Source organism: Pararge aegeria, chromosome 14 (assembly GCF_905163445.1).
Source record: "Pararge aegeria chromosome 14, ilParAegt1.1, whole genome shotgun sequence".
NCBI lineage: Eukaryota > Metazoa > Arthropoda > Insecta > Lepidoptera > Nymphalidae > Pararge > Pararge aegeria.
In genome coordinates, this window is record NC_053193.1 from 8,427,325 (window position 1) to 8,445,158 (window position 17,834).

The 17,834-nt window shown below is 34.0% G+C and overlaps 1 protein-coding gene across 5 annotated transcripts in view; it reads left to right on the top strand.

Annotated features, from left to right (window-relative positions):
- The window catches only part of LOC120629175 (brain-specific angiogenesis inhibitor 1-associated protein 2), a 311,572-nt gene that overhangs the window by 165,452 nt on the left and 128,286 nt on the right, over positions 1-17,834 (top strand). For all 5 annotated transcript variants that reach the window (XM_039898004.1, XM_039898007.1, XM_039898008.1 and 2 more), the window contains exon 3: positions 13,439-13,480. The gene's annotated coding sequence lies outside the window, so the exon portion shown is untranslated. The remainder of the gene's footprint in view (positions 1-13,438; positions 13,481-17,834) is intronic.

The following is a 17,834-nucleotide window of genomic DNA, read 5'->3' on the forward strand; positions in this document are numbered from 1 at the left end:
AACATCCAAACGACGCAGCCAAATTAGTCTGCGCTGGGGGTAGCATGAGTTTATGTAGTTGTTTTCTATAAATAAATTAGTAACGTACCACTATAAATAAAAAAATAATAATTATGGGTCTCTTCTCAAAATGAGAAGGGTTAAGGCCGTAGTCCACCACGCTGGCCAAGTGCGGATTGGTAGACTTCACACTCCTTTGAGAACGTTATGGCAAACTCTGCGGCATTCAGATTTCCTCACGATGTTTTCCTTCGCCGTTAAAGCAAGTGATATTTAAATTGCTAAAATTAAAAACTCTCATAACTCTGAAAAGTTACAGTGATGCGTGCCGGGATTGAACTCGCATACCCCGAAAGGGAAGCTGAAGCCCTAAACTAGGCAATCATAGCTTTAACAGGTTAAAGTTTTTTTTAAACTTTTAGAATTACGCATTGATATTAAGTATATATAAAACCCTTATCCATGCATCCAATTAACGCCTCAAATTTGATCACCAACTTAGAGCGCTAAAGGTATGTGTTGTTAACATTAACGATTTCTTCAACGCTGAATTTTATTTTACGATATCATACAATTATTATTTCGATGAATAGTAAAAAATATATTCAGTAACCGACGCGAGCGAAATGTAAATGAAACAACTTAATTTTTATTAAAATAAACACAAATCCCGCGAAATGTTAATATCACGCAGATATAATTTCAAAAGCCTACCGTAAAATCATATTTTCGACATCTCAATCAAATGAAGCAATTTAAACGTTAATAACAGTATTATCGATACTCATTTTGATTTTCCCCAGGCCTATTTTGTATTACGACACCGTAGATTTTTTATGTTTTCACGCGTTTTTAGTACTCTCTGTAGCAAACTGTTATTTATAATTATACTGATAAAACTAATATCAAGTTTAATAAAACGTTTTCAAACATGTTCTTCATTTTTAAATCATGGAGGTTCTAAACGCTTCTGGAGTATTTTATGCTGCTTTAAAGATGCAAAATGCTAATGATGGTACTGGAAATCATTATGAGATCCGTAGAAGGCAGAGAGCTAATGGAAAAGTTGAACGAGTCAGTAGTTAGCTAGGATGACCGATGTACTTTAGGCTCTCAAGATACTGGGCTGGTGCCCCGCACCGGAAAACGTAGCAATTGCAATATCCCCCTCTAAATCCACACATGATATAAAAGAGTCGTATAATCATAAGTGGCACACGCCCGTGGAAGTTGGAATTCTTAAAAAGGACCTATGTGGTAGTTCATTATACAATGTTTAATAGTTGCAAATAAGTTTGGTACTGTTTTAGTGTAAAATATAAAACGTGTGTGTACTTATGTACACGCGTTAGAAGTTATACTTCTTTGGCGTAACAAGATAAACATATTTTCAAATATTTTATCCTTCGCCTTATCCTTACAAACAATAAAAAAAAGGTATTTTATACTTCGAATTTTTTATTAGTTTAAGCAAACATAACATATATTAAGCATTATCTAGTTAAATAAAGTTTATTTAAATATCACAAAAAACGAAAATCTGCATAGTTAAAATATTGACCTATTAAACATAATTAAATTTCGAATACTAATAGACTACTTATCGGACAACAAAATTTCACTAAACATTAAAATTTGAGATTTTTGTACAATTGAATCAATTAAATTACCGGATTGAGCCCGCAGACTTTGACTATTGCAGTCTACATTGTCAAACCTTATAGCTAACTTCAGGGTGTCGGTTTTTTGTGACGGTGTGCGCGCGCATCGTAAACTCCCAGCATTTTTTCCTAACGCGCCAAAAGAAGTATTACTTATAAAAAACGCTAAAGCTAGTATTTTAGGCCACAAAGCAATACAGCTTGGGACAAATCGGGGCATGACGTTATTGCATAGTATCGCGACACCTGTAACAGACACAGGGGACTGACAGCACTATATTACGCTTATTGTAAACATGCAGAGACTATTGACGTTTCGTAGCGTCGTTTATGGCAGGAAATTAATCCTCCTGTGTTGATGCATGCAGTAATAGCCCGAAGGGCATAGGAAATTTCAACGGGGTGTTTCATGTTGTAAGTTGGACTCTGACCCTGACCCTGCTTTTCTTTAATAGCAAATTAGATCTTCTAGTCACTTAGTGAATATGCAAATTGAGAAAGTTTTAAAAGGAGACGGGTAAAATTTTTATACAAACTTCAGTCAGATTGACGACCGGCTGGCGCAGTGGGCAGCAACCCACCTTTCTGAGCCCAAGGCCGTGGGTTCGATCCCCACAACTGGAAAATGTTTGTGTGATGAACGTGAATGTTTATCGGTGTTTGGGTTTTTATCTGTATATTATAAGTATTTATGTGTTATTATATTCATAAAAATATTCATCAGCTACCTTAGTACCCATAAAACAAGCTTTGCTTACTTTTAGGTGCTAGATGGCGATGTGTGTATTGTCGTAGTATATTTATTTATTTATTAATTTATTTAGATTGTAAAAATTGGAAAATTAAGGCAATAAACAATCAAATTGAAGTCCTCCCCCATTTTAAGCTTAGAAAAGTAACTATAATATTTTCAAAAAACACAGTAGACAAAAGAGATTTAGTAAAAGTTAAGTTACTAATCGAAAGCCTCCCAGATACACTAGGCTTAGTGTAACCGTAGAATTGGTATGTACTTACGCATACTAAGTATTTTCTCCAATATTTAAACAAGTAACGTAGAAGAAGAACCACATTTAAAATTTCAGTTGTTTCCAAACACCTCCTCAAAATTAGCTGCGCCCTCTCGGAATATCTTAATAAAATACAGTTTATTTATAAGTGCGCACTATGCATACCGAATATATTGTGCTATTTAGGAATTTTAGGATTCGCAAACTAATCAGATATAAACTAATACTTTTAAATTTTTGAAAACTAGGCCTAGTTGATAAAATGTAACTATTTTTATATCATATTTTCGTTTGCCTCTTATGGTGCTCCGCTGACGAGATCGTGGGCAACTGTTGGTTTGTAAAAAACGTGGACGCTTTTTAGCCCAGTGGGTAGGACTTCAACTTCAGTTTCGGGGAAGTCGAGTTGGAATCCCAGAACGCACTCTCTAACTTTAAGTTTCCATTATTTAGGCAAATAAAATATTCCTGCCTACTATCAAGGGTTCACCAGAGTGATTTCATAGGTCGACGGCCGACTGGCGCAGTGGGCAGCGACCCTGCTTTCTGTGTCCATGGCCTCGGATTCGATTCCCACAACTGGAACATGTTCGTGTGATGAACGTAAATGTTTTTCAGTGTCTGGGTGTTTATCTGAATATTAAAAGTATTTGTGTGTATTATATTCATAAAAATATACACCAGTCATCGTAGTACCCATAACACAAGCTACGCTTACCTTGTGGCTAGATGGCGATGTGTGTCTTGTCGTAGTATATTTCTTTATATTATTATTATATACTTATATATAAAATGTGTATGGAGTCCACCAATCCGCACAGGGCGAGCGTGGTGGCCTTGACCCCTTCTCTTTGTGGAAGGAGACCCGTGTCCTGTAGTAGGCCGGTAATGGGTAGTATGATGATGATACATTTTTTTAATGACGTTTCATTAAGACGCTCGTGAAAGTAGTTCAAACGCTCTTAAATATTCACTTAAACAAGACACTAACTTTCTTACAAATGAGATTTAACAAGTTATTCAGTTTAACCCAAAAGTAATTTAGAGTGAATTGATTTCGGCTAAAGTTACTAAGCAAAAATATTTGTCATTCCACCAGAATTAGTATAAAGTTTATAATTAATTTTGGAGGCTAGAAGATGATACAAGATAACCTGATCCCTTGGAGGCAAACTAAATTATATGCCTTTTGATCCGCGCTAAGGAAATTCATGTTTAATCTACAAAGTGAGTCTTTATAGCTTAAGAATTTGCGTTACCACGAAGAGATAAAATCATTAAATGGGATTAAAATTAAGAGCATAGTATGTCGTTTTAACTTAACAAACTGAAGATTTAAACCCCCCGGACTTTTAATGTAGTATATATTATTCTACTTATACCTACTAGTCTAGCTCTTTCATTTGATACCAATATTAAGGGAGTTGTGAAGTAGTTAGTTAGTTACAATCTGATTACATACTGTTTTCTCATCTACGGCTTGAATTCAAAATCTTGGAAGCTTCATGTTATAGTTCGTTTATTCAGCGTACAGAAGGTAATATTTCTTTAAACTCAAAATGCTTTTGGTCATTCTTACAGTCAAAATATCACGTTAATAGAATACCTGATAGTCTATATCTAGATAATGAAAATGCATATGATGGGCAACGAATAGCGGATCTTTTCAATACATTTTTTGAATCGGTCTTCGAAAACCATTCGAATGCTATTTCGAACATCAACATTTTTAACTCTTCACAAGCACTTATTGGAAACGTAAACATAAATACTGAAATAGTTAAAAAGTACTTATCAGGTCTTGATTCGACTAAAGGCAGTGGCCCTGATGGTCATCATCCCTTATTCCTTAAAAAATGTAGCAAACAATTGTCTAAGCCCATAACACTTTTGTTCCAGAGATCTCTGAATTCAGGAGTAATGCCAAAAACTTGGAAACGTTCTATCGTTGTTCCTATCCATAAAAATGGATATAAACACAACATACGTAATTATCGCGGTATATCTAAATTATCAGTCATTCCTAAACTCTTCGAAAAGATTATATATGACACGTTATTCCCAGCAGTACGACCATTATTGACGCCCTTTCAACATGGGTTTATAAATAAACGCTCTACGGAAACCAATCTATGCCAACTTCTTGATGTCACTTTAGAGGCAATGGACAATGGTTTCCAGGTTGATGCCGTGTACACCGATTACTCGAAGGCTTTTGATAAAATATCCCACGATATCTTAATTAGGAAGCTAGAGGCAATCGGTATACATGGTGACCTCCTGAGATGGCTCACATCATATCTCCGTGAACGTACTCAAGCAGTTGCTGTCAAGGGATATACTGCTACTTTTGTACCAATTGCATCTGGAGTACCTCAGGGTTCTCACCTCGGGCCTTTACTTTTTAACATTTTTATCAACGATGTTGTAAATTGTATCAAAAAGTCTAACTTACTTTTATATGCTGACGACACAAAAATCTTTAATATAATTAAAACAGAAAAAGACTGTCAAGATTTGCAGAATGACTTAGACCATGTCAGTCAATACTGTATAAAAAACGGTTTAACTTTGAATGTTGATAAATGTTGTTCCATTACCTTTACGAGGAAAAAGAAAATTATACCTTACAGTTATAATTTACTCGGTACAAAATTACGTAGAGTAGATGAGGTAAGAGACCTGGGTGTCCAGTTGGATAGTCGATTGTCGTTTGAACCTCATCTGAATATTATTCGTAATAAAGCTTATAGAATGCTTGGTTTTGTTTTGCGTCAGACCATTAATTTTAAGAACCAAAATACACTCATTTTACTTTTCAACTCACTCGTAAGATCCCACCTAGAACATGATTCCATTGCTTGGAATCCGCATTACGCCATTCACGTGGATATGATAGAGAGCATTCAGCGTAAATTTTTTAAGTGTGTTAGTAAAAGATTTAATTCCTTTGACCGTACAAAATTAAACTCTTTACAACTTAGAAGAGAACACAAAGATCAGATTTTTTTTGTACAAAATAATAAACGGCCTAATCGATTGCCAATATCTGACAAATAAAATAAAATTTTGTGTTCCCAAATCCGACAAACGTACTAATCGTAAAATTAATACGTACCTTCTCCCACGTGCTAAGACCAATTATAGCCGGAACAGATTTATTATAAGAACATGTGATATTTACAATAATAAGTATCAACATATAGACCAATTTTATTATAAGTATGGAAAGTTTGTATCTGCTATCAAAAAATGCGTGTTTTTTCTTAGACTAAACTTTTTGTAAATGAGCAATCATTTTTGCGTTATTAACTTATTGTAACTAGTGTTACTTAGTATAAGTTACTTATATATAATTAAACCAAACTCCCGTATCATTATGATAATTTTAATTAATAGTGAAAACTTTATTGGCTTGTGTAAGATCTATAATTAAGTTTATCCATTGTAGAAATTTATTTATAGCTGTTTGTTTTCCAAATAAAAAAAAAAAAAAAACATATGAAATCCCACCATTTTGTGGTATCGGCCATCTTGGAGCGATTTCCAAAAAACATAGCTAAGAACAATCAGAACTAATTCAAATCCCAAACAAAAAAAAACAAAATCGAAATCGGTTCATCCGTTCGAGAACTTCGATGCCGCAGACACACCCGCACACACACAAACACACGAACATAAACTAACATAAGTTCGTCGTTTATGTGTTAAAGTAGTGTGCTACAACCAGCTCACTTTTAATGCGCATCGAAAAAATCTGGAATGCCCTACAGCTTCGTTTTCCCCATAACCAATAATTTGACTAATTGTAAATGAAGAGTGAATATGTTATTTTAAGGCAATAAATCCACATCTGCGTCGTCACTGACAATCAGTCTTAAACTCTCGGCTTCAACAAAAAAAAAGTCAAAACCCAAAACACTTTTTCAATTCTTTGTAGTTTATATTCAACCTTATGCTGTGATGTAGTGTGTTTCCAGCATTTCAGTAGCCTCTGTCAGTAAAGGATGTTGTTGATACTAGATAAGCTTTGGAAAGTCGCTCCAGGAGGCTTGGTTATGTTGCACATCAGTCCACACATTGTGTGACGATGATAAAGTGTTCTTGCTACCACGTGTCTGTGTAGATCAAGAACATGCCCAGTTAAAGCTGCCTTTCCACAAACGATGTGCAGGAATGCATTGTGAGAAAACTTTATTCATGCAAAGACAGATTCTTAAAATAAATCTATACAACTGGACAAAAAACCTTTTTGCTAAGGCATTGAAGACATTATCGTTGAAATGCTTTTGCTTTCAGTTACCTCTTGACTGCAAACTCTAAGATGGCAGCTGACTAATACGTTAGTGCATACCCTTAATAATTCGCATCATCGCCCCAAAAAGCTTATCGTCTTTTTCTTTTTATAAATCTGTGTGTCTTTAATAGTGTGATAAGAAATCAAAAGTAAACAAGCGTCTTCTAGGCAAGGGCGTTTAAGGTCGCGAGTTCACTTTCCATCAGATGTGATTGCACCCTAGCACTGGTCTATATTTAAAAAATGTAAGTTTGTTTTATAAGGTTTTGCGATTGCGTCCCTGCATTGGAAACCGTAGTGCTTGCTGAACACTATCTCTGTCACTATGGGTAATAAGGCTTTAACGATTTACCTCATGTTTGTGAGAATAAAAAAGCTATAGGTCCTATTATTCTTCACTTATTCTTCGCCTAACACTCTATGGCACGAGGAATTATATAGATTTTTTTTTCTACGACAATACGTACATCTCCATCTAGCCCCAAAATACTAGCTAACCACTAGCGTAGCTTGTGTTATGGGTACTAAGTTGAATATTTTTATGAATAATATACATAAATACTTAGAATATCCATATAAACACCCACACACTGAAAAACATTCATGCTCGTCACACAAACATTTTTCGGTAGTGGAAACCGAACCCACGGCCTTGGACTCAGAAAGCAGGGTCGCTGCAAACTACGCCAATCAGCAGTCAAATTAAAAATAAGATTATGCCAGAAAGTATAAAAGGAATAGAAACAATAGACTATCTGCAATCATATGAAATTAAAGTTTTAATATAGGTAATATTCTATTGTCTCCTGATTTGTTGTTTAATTCAACTTTCTTACATTTTTATTTTTATTGCAGTCCTCATTGAGTTCAAAGATAACTTTTTTCAAAGGAGTTCCTTCTCTTGTATTTCATTGTTATGCAAATACTGTAAGTCGACTTAAGAATTTTATTATTGGTTGAATCCGTCTTAGTCCCGTTTCATTAAAGTATCCACTTTTCACCTCGACACTTTTGCATTCAACTCGAATTGAATCTTTTTTGCTTTTAGTTAGTTAAAAATGTATTTGAAGTTCATAAGAATAAATTATTATCTCGGCGCTCATTAAGTATATATTTCAACTAATTGAGTCACAAGATCAAACGAACTGCAGCTAAAAAATTAAAAAAAAAAAGATTGTTTTTGCTTATGTTTCTTATTAAAACAATTGAAAAGCAGTCCAAAAACTGGAAAGCTCCGTTCAAATAGAAACAATAGGAATTTTAGATTTTCGATTGAAATCATAATTTAAATCCGTTCTATTTTAATGATATTAACCTTAAGCTGAGAGCTGTTTATGGCCCGAAATAAAAGATACTGTAGACGTTAAATGTTCAAATTTCTGGTGCAAATGCTGAGTGAGCTAGCGGTTTTGCCGCCGATTCACTTAATTGGCAAATCTTAGCTGACGCCGCTCTTTGCAATTACGTTCTATGCAACTCAGATGAGCTTGATTTAATACATTGCAGTATTTCAAAGGAACGGCCAATTAATTAAGCCTCTAACGGTTAATGGTCTAAGTGGTCTTGTTTTAAGCGCATTTGACCGGTTATTGGAGCGGAAATCGTTAGTTATGAAATGCGAGAAACTTAATGTCGACTACAAATGTACACGCAATTTTGATATAAAACTTTACGTTTTACATTTTAGTCATTATTAATGGAGTCCTGATTTCATAACAGACTAATCGGAAGACTGACCGATTTTTGACACAAAATTTGACAGACCACAACATTTCGTCGAGAATTGCATTACATGCGCAGTTAAAATGACGAAACATGACATCCTGCCATTTCCATTAAATTGTGGGTGCTGCCATCTTTGGAAAGATCATAAGATATAGAGATATCGATAACATTGATATTGAACGCACTCGCACACAGCGTAGAAAACACGGATTCAACAATATACCAACAGGGCCTAAGCAAAGATTTAGGTCTCTAAGCTTTAGTCTTTAAGGCTTAACGTCAAACACCAGGGAAGTTATCTTCCCTGTAAGTGTTTGCCCGGGTCTGCACCTAGACACGCTTCGGCCTGCCGAGTAGATTCCACAACAACTAAATTGATATTGATGAAATCAAACACCAGCAGGAAATTAAACAGCTACTGGACCTATACGTAGCTACATTGGAACATTAATGCCTATAACACCTATTATATGGTCTCTATAATACCCATATCAAGGGAATACTAAGATAAATGATAATATGATTGTGATATACGCAGCAGACACGGACTTCCCCGACGTTACATACTGACATTTCCGAATTTGATTATTGATCACATTCGTAATTGAAAGGGATCGAGCTGCCAAGATTCTGGGCACGTAGACGACATGTCGGGACTTGGGCCTTGTTTGCAAGTGATCTTGGATTCGCAGTACATTATCTATCGCTATCTAGATAATCGATTGGTAACGTTTGCTCAAAGTGTATAAATACCTATATATTGTCTATCTTGCCTAGGGACGCTAAGAGATTTAGCGTTCCGTTACGTTGCATCGTAGAAACCCATTAGTGATATTAGGGTTTAATATCATGTTAGACTGCGACACCACTTCAATATTACAAGTTGTTATTTCACTCATGAATGAGAATATCCACGCGGACGAAGTCGCGCGAAATAAGTAGTAATTCAGTTAGGCCAACACTTTATTATATTATCATAACAAAATAACGAATGAAAGATAAATAAATATCTGAGCGTATCAAAAATAATAAATTAAGCATTATCTTTTCTTTTAATCCGACACGTAAGTATCTTGTGTTAACATGACAATTCAATTAAGTTGAAAAGGATTTTAAAAGCCTTTTTCTTCAAGAATTAACTTTTAAGTTGTTATAACGGTCCTTTTCAAACCTTTTTATATTAATTGTATAAAAATTTGTAAATCGACCCAAAACTTTACTAAAACAAAAAGCTTTTTTTGAATTCAACGCATAGATATTTATGTGAAGTAAACGAGTGGAATCGACTATAAATTGGGTTCCAAACGATGTTTCAAATAAGTTACCGACGGCGTTTATGGGGCCGATACCACGTGAAGGCCCTTTTGGCACCAGGTGTAGTTCCACGCAAATATTCTATTAAGATATTGTATCTCGGGAGTTTGTGGCTGGTACGATAAGGCAAGTGTGCTAGAATTTAATTGAAATGGTTGGTGGCTTGTGACGTCACGAGTATTCGCTTGATAATCCCTACTAATATTGAAAGTGTTTGTTGTTCATATGTTTTCACGTAGCTACATAGAATACGTGATGTAGTGGCAAACTAGTGCCGTCCTTTTACAATTTTTCCTTTTCAAAAGGACTGTTCTATTTATAGGTATGTCACTTTGATTAAGTTTAAAGATTTTTAGACCTACAGCAAAATTGGTACCAATATTTATTTTAAAAAGGTTATATAGTAAGAATGAAAGACACAAATAATTAGTTTACATTTATTAATTTTTACAGTTATTTTTGTACTTGTAAAGAATTAACCATCTTCTTTAGTCTGAAGCTTTGCAATAATATATAATTATCAATCATAGCGATCTCCATTCCGATTGCGGATTCGCAATTGCGTGTCAGATCAGCATCAGATAAGTAGGAATCTCGGTTATGAGGTAATTAGTTGTGTAAGCGCGTACATACGCAAAGTGATACCAAAGTCATGTGAATTGTTCGTGTTAGGAGCGGAATGGAAACAATTAATACGATTCCCATGCGGCAGGCAAAGTAGAGACTTTCCAATTTAACTTGATAAGTTCCCTCCTCCAAGTTCCATTTTAGATAATACATTTTCAGCCGACTCCCTGTTATTTTTATGTTTTCTTATCTATTTTATTGGCCCATTATGACACGAGTGATCGGAATTTCGACTCTGTATTTACTTTGATGTTATTTTTTTCGAGAGACTTACGGAAACCATATTTTATGTATACTATTCTGTTATATTACGCACATTCTCCTATAAGACGTGATGCCAAGCTTCTTACGACCCAAACTAATATAACAATGTTAATTAAAATTTTCAGATAACAGATCTATAGAGCTATCCGTTTTCCACTCTTCCCTGCAGATACGGATAAAACTACTGAATTAAAATTTTCTTCTGAAAATTTTAGATTACTATGATTATTCACTATTAACTTTGAGAGCATGTCGAGTAGGTTTTAGAGATTTTCTGGTGTGTACAGTTAATAATTATAAGAAAACTGCTGTAGGAAAGGAAGGGCTACACCTACAGCAGTTTTCTTATAAGGTGCAGCCCTTCCTTTCCTACAGCAGTTTTCTTATAGTATTCCTAGTATCCTGAGTCTTTTCTACCTATACTGTATTATCTTCCACCATCGGATGATTACACAGACATTTTTAAACTTATCATCAAAAAATTTGTAAAATTGCAATTAATGTCCTCAATAATGTGAAAACAGGTCTAGCGTTAAAGTAAAACTCCACGCTAACGGGGGACAAGTAAAATTCAAAACGTGATATTATTCATAATTAGATTTGGCGATAATTTTATGCACCCCTAATGCGTGTTGGATGTGGATTAGGGCTACTTCGAAGACGTCAGCAGTTGGTTTAGGTGTTTTGTATCATAAATATATAACCAAAAAAAGGGTGACTGTCCTAATAAAAAACTAAAAAACTTTTATTTACGTTAGTTAACCGTTAATTACTTTAAAGCGTTAAAATTGAGTCCAGGCTTTTCAAATATTAACCTTACTGTGTAATCATAACTAGACTTCCAACAACTTAATATTTTAGCAACTGGAAATAGACCCATCCTAGAAACATACGTCGACAAAACTGCTATACTGCTGTCCCATAGAGGTGGTCAATTAAGCTCAGTAGATAGAGGTAGTATGCATTAATTTGTTAGACAAGATAACTCTCTAAAACTTAACGTAGCCATTGACATAAATCCGGAATTTAATCTAACTTTCTTGGAAAGTGAAATATCGATTCATAATGACTTTTCCATAACCAGCCATCTAAACAATGCGACTTCGCAAAGCAAATTTCTCGATAAAGCGAAATTAATGGTGCGAACAGTAATACCTACTTACATTTCTTTGATAGCAGTTAATGTTTGGATTGTGATTAGTTGATTACACATTATCTTAAACAAATTAACGCTTACAACGATATCCCGATCGGAACCTAATCCAAAGAGTAAAAACCTTTTTAATGTTTCCAAAAATGATAATTAATTATATCTTTTCTCTCTCAACTGAATTGAACTTATATATGTTGAATGAATAATTATATATTTTGACACTCCTCAAAATAGGCTCATTCATCCCAAACATAGCCTAGAAGAGATACTCTTAGTTGAGGTTATTAAAAACTAAAATAAACATCATGCAACGGTAGCGAAGCAAAAGACTATTCGTGTCAAACAAGTACAGTCAAAAGGCAGCGAGGGTTAAAATACATATTTATTATATGTGATTTTGAGATCACATATTATAAATATGTGACCTTGGCCTGAAATGTTTATTACTTTTACCTCTTTGAATAACTAATTACTAAATAAATCATATATACAAGAAGTTATTACAAATAACTCCCTGTAACATATATTATTTATATACACATTTATGACAGACGCGCGTTTGCAATTTTTTTTTTTGTTATATTTTCTTATTATTTTACTGGTCTTCAAATTTACTCTTTGTATTTTAATAACTCGGGTTATACCTTTAAATAACGATTATTATTATCCAATATGACCAGTATCCCTATCCCTACTAATATTATAAATGTCAATGTAAGTTCGTTTGTTACGCTTTCAAGCAAAAACTACTTAACCGATCCTCAAGAAACTTTGTACACATATTCTTGGAACTGTTAGAAGTAATATAGGATACTTTTTATCCCGACATTAAGCTCGGTTGCTTTGGGAGAGGGGATGAGTGTTTGACGATTTAACAGCATAACTCCGACAAAATATTAAAACCGATTTAAATTTTTTTTTTTGTACTATAGAGGTTATATGTGTTTAATTTTGCCCAAACTGTGGTTGGAGATAGAGGACAGAACTCCTCAGCGGACAGCAGCAAACCCCTCAATTAAGGCTTAGCGATACTTAATACTTTAATTTTTTTAGTACTACAACTAAATTGAATGCCACATCAAAAAACAAAATCAAACGCAGACGAAGTCGCGGGCAATAGCTAGTATTGGATAATTTATTAACATGTATAATATGTACATCATTGTTACTCCCTACAAAAGACCTATGTCCAGCAGTGGACGTCGATTTGTTGGCATGATGATGATGATGATGATATGTACATTATTAACTTGCATAATTATAAAATTGAGAATGGAATAGATTTTAACAAAATTAAGTCAAACTATCATTTGGATTAAAATTTATGTTACATTTACAATTTACTCAATCATTATATCAAATATTAATAAGTCGTATCTCTTTCCAGGTAAAGCGTTAGAAATCAAGCGAGAACATCAGTTGGAGTCAGGTACGCTTGAAACAATTATTATTCTTAAATTTCAACTCTCTTTTGGTAATTTAAAAAAGAAGTTACCTATAAAGTCGTCCAATGATATTTTGACCCTATTAATTAATATAACTAGATTTGCGATGTTCTAAGAATAGCCAAGTGCTACATAATCTACACCTCCTTCAGTAAATTAGATACAAAACGTAGTTTTTTTTAAATTGCCACTGAAGTGCCAAATATAGAAACTTACGATATTAAGTACAGATATCAGAATCAGCCGGGCTGTGTAGCACGGAAATGCAGCAAGCATTGTTGGTACCATTCCACGAGGGCAAGACCCTTACAGTAATTAGTTTTGTTTTGAGTTTGATTGTAACATTTCAATCGAAAAAAGTAAAAAATTACTGTCAATAATAAAATCAAAAGTTTATCGCTTGTCAACTCGAAATGCTATAAATGTTGATTGTGATGCAGAAAAGCCAATTATTAGAATATAACCGTATAGGTTTGCTTAGAATCTCACAAATCCAGATCACACTAACATCCATGCAATCCAATAAACTTAATCTGGAAAAGATACCTGATCTTTAATAAGTATTTTCAGGAAATATATTAATAAATGCTGACGTCATAGTAGCTAAGGCAATTTAGTTTATATTGCGTTCTGCGTTCATAAAGATGCTTTAAGCGCAATGCAGGTGTCAGAGCGATACAAATTCGTTTGGCTATTTACCAATAACATTCTTCACGAAACTCAGACTCAAAACTTCTTTATTCAAGAGGCTAATCACAGTCTTGTATGACTGTTATAATCATATAATTATTTGCGTTATTTATTGATATTATTCTAAATCATATTAAGTATTGTGTATTATTCTAAATAATATTAAGACGAATTGCTATTACGAGCCAAGCGGTGATAATCTCCGTGATAAGGGCTCCTGTTTTACTTTCGGGCCGAATCGATCCTCACATGCAACTCCAACTTTAAGAGTTATGTGCGTTTCTATTTTTTAAATTGCAATTAAATATCACTTGCTTTAAAAACTAGTAATAATAGTAATTATAGTTCTGTAGTAAACGAAAACATACGTCGTCGAGGACCTCGACACGCCTGTGTTTTCCATAATGTAGCCAAAGGCGCGTGAAGTCTACCATGGACGCACTTGGCCAGCGTGGTGAACTGCGGCCTGATAAATTGCTTATAGATTGAGTTGCACCTTTTTGCCCCTAAAAACTCTTACCATTGTTGTTGTATTCTGCTCCTTCTTACAGTTTCTGCACCTCCATCCACCTTTGGATACTCGCTAATTGTGTGTGGGGTACACATTCACCAAAGTTCACATACCCCATAACATCAACAAACATGTATCTAGTATTTTTAAAATTTGACGGCCGATTGGCTCTGTGGGCAGCGACCCTGCTTTCTGAGTCCAAGGCCGTGGGTTCGATTCCCACAACTGGAAAATGTTTGTGTGATGAACATGATTGTTTTTCAGTGTCTGGGTATTTATCTGTATATTATAAGTATTTATATGTATTATATTCATAAAGATATTCAACAGCTATCTTAGTACCCATAACACAAGCTACGCTTACTTTGGGGCTAGATGGTGATGTGTGTATTGTCGTAGTATATTTATTTATTATTTATTTATTTATTTAAAATCTTTTTTACCGGTTTTTCACCCACTTCACCATTTCCATTACATTCACAGTTTTTTATATTGCTTACCCTTTACGGTTTTTATAAATTATAATCAACTTAAGCTCAAATTGGCACAAGATTACATAAGTGCGCTGAAATTTGCCACGAAATAATCCGTAATCAATTTCGTTAAGTGCAGATATCAAACGCCGTAAAGTTACGCAATCTACTCAGTTGATGTTGTCGTCGTTGATAATAAACTGAACGTTCATTAAGATGCTTTAGGCATAGCCGATATAGATGTAAGCTCAAAGTTATAGGAATTTCTGATTCAGTTCAACTGTATATAACGGAATCTGAAATTCCTATAACTTTGAGGAGAAGGTATAATGGTTCTGGAAATAATAAAAAACACTCATATATTATGAGTGTTTTTTATTATGAGTGTTTTTTATTGTCGTTTGAAAGGTTTTACAAAGAACCATTTTTTTTATTTCACTACAAGTTAGCCCTGGATTGCAATCTCATCTGGGTAAGTGATAATGCAGTCTAAGATGGTAGCGGGCTAACCTGTTAGGAAGTATGGTAGTCATACTCTTAGTCGATTTCTGCGCGACATCGCACCGGAACATTAAATCTAGCGGCACGTCTTCTTCGGTTACTATGATAAAATTACTAGATGTAAGCGTTACTATGATACTATAATATTATAGTAAAACATATGATATAAAATACATCTATATAAAAAAAGGGTTTCAGGTTTAAGTAACCTGCATTTGGTTTTCCTTTCAACCCGATAGCGCTGAATAGATACATAAGATAGTATCTTCTAGTCTTGTTGTGATGCTGTAGGTGTAGCGAGACTGCAACCTAAGCTTCGCTAAACACGCTCTAATCAATGTCTTAAAGTGCAAACAAGGTACTAAGATCGTTGATAATTAAGCTTAGATTGAACCAGGTTTATCAAGACCTTTTAAGCAAAGTGTAGGTATGTTAAACACATTCGGTTGCTGCTGATTGCATATGTGTGACTTTAACGACGTATTTATTCAAACAGTTAATTCAGAATTTCATTTAGTTATGTAATGCAGCAATAATCCGTGTAATTTAGTTTGAAATTACACTGAGGATTCAAGAATGTAATAAACTGATCACTCAAAAATAATGCACATTATATATAATTGAAATTTTAATACCATTGGCATATATATACTTAGAAGTAGACAAAATTCGTACGCAGTTCCTAATATGAAATGAAAATACATTTTACAATTTACTACTTGTTTTACAATAAGGTAAAGCATACGTAGAGAAACAAGAAATAGATATAGGTCTTTTTTTTTTAAAGGATTTGTTGAACAGTGAACATGTCACACCCATGAGTGTTTACAGTTTATATTATTTACATTTACTTCTAATTACACTACGCTAGATGGTTATATAAAATTTCCTGGTGTATGCCTACTACCCGGGTCGAATCCCTGTTACCCTTTTTGTAAGGGGGGGATAATATCAAATTTTCGAATATGTTATTAACCAAATTTTATATCACCACCAATTCAAGGGTTTTTTTTATTGCAGGTTATGTTTTTATTTTAACAAAATAACTAATTGAGTATTAGAGTAATTAATATTAGGTTTCATGCCGATGAATTCGTCTTCGCATTGGAGATATCTTGAAAACTATAAAAATTACTTTTAAATTTTACGATCAGCTTAGCTCAGCTGTGATGTTTATGACTCCCCTTTTCACGATACTTTAGTGTTCTATTTATTCGGCACTATGAACTAAATGTTATATAGTCAAAACTTTTCTGCAAACGAGATAAATTTTATTTTAGGATCTTCGACTCGCCGTAGCGTGTGCGCGTATCACTTTGTCGTAATAAGGTTTATTTATTAATCCCCAACACAAAACCGACGGGGTGATATAAGTTTGACGTGTGTGTATGTTTGTGTGTGTCTGCTGTGGTATCGTTTTTCCGAACGGTTGAAATGGTGAATTAAATATCTTTTCAAAACCCCCACTATATGGGTATCGAATGAAAGCACTTGGTCAGTAGAATAATGTGCATTATAAAGAGGGTGCTATTACATTTTTAATTTATAATTTTATCTTCTATAAACTAGGTTCAATGATGAAAGGTCGCTTTTAAAAGTCGTACCGTATACCTATAACTTATTTATAAAACATAGATATCCCATAATAATACAAACTGCAACTGGCGGAAGAGCGCCGGCTCACCGATCTGACTTCAATACGAATGATTGTAATAATAATTATTGTCGTTCGAAAGAAATACAATCTTAACACAATCTTATATTTGAAAATAGAATAAGGTTGAGTTCAAGAAAATGTAGAAAATGGAACGAAAACACAGCCAAACGCGGGAAAAAAGGATCATTTAACAGTACGGTATATATAAAATTTAAAAATTTACTTCTTAACAAACACTGATGATATCCCATTGAAAACATAAATGGGAAATTTAAAACTGAGGTTAGTTTATGCGACAAAACAATTGCTTAGATCTACCTATAATACGATACAAAATTATATATAATAAATAGCATAAATTTAAATCATTATTTCTTTTTCAAAAGATGTGGCCAGCTGTAGGAGGTTAATAGACTGAAGTTGATGATATTATAAACTAACTTTGACGTTATGTTTATTTTATTTCTTCATTTAACTGGTTTAACCATCTCCTTACCATATCAACC